The sequence below is a fragment of the Arachis duranensis genome, chromosome 3 (assembly GCF_000817695.3).
Source record: "Arachis duranensis cultivar V14167 chromosome 3, aradu.V14167.gnm2.J7QH, whole genome shotgun sequence".
In the NCBI taxonomy this organism is placed as follows: domain Eukaryota; kingdom Viridiplantae; phylum Streptophyta; class Magnoliopsida; order Fabales; family Fabaceae; genus Arachis; species Arachis duranensis.
This window is the reverse complement of record NC_029774.3, coordinates 32521785-32521997: the sequence shown is the minus strand read 5'-3', so window position 1 is coordinate 32521997 and position 213 is coordinate 32521785.

Below are 213 nucleotides of genomic sequence, written 5' to 3'. Positions count from 1 at the left end.
CATGAATGACTTTTCAGTATTTGGAGACTCATTCAGCTCCTGCCTTAACCATTTAGCACTTGTTCTGAAAAGATGCCAAGAGACTAACCTGGTTTTAAACTGGAAAAAATGTCACTTTATGGTGACTAAAGGAATTGTCCTTGGACACAAAATTTCGAACAAGGGAATAGAGGTGGATCAAGCTAAGGTAGAGGTAATTGAAAAATTACCACC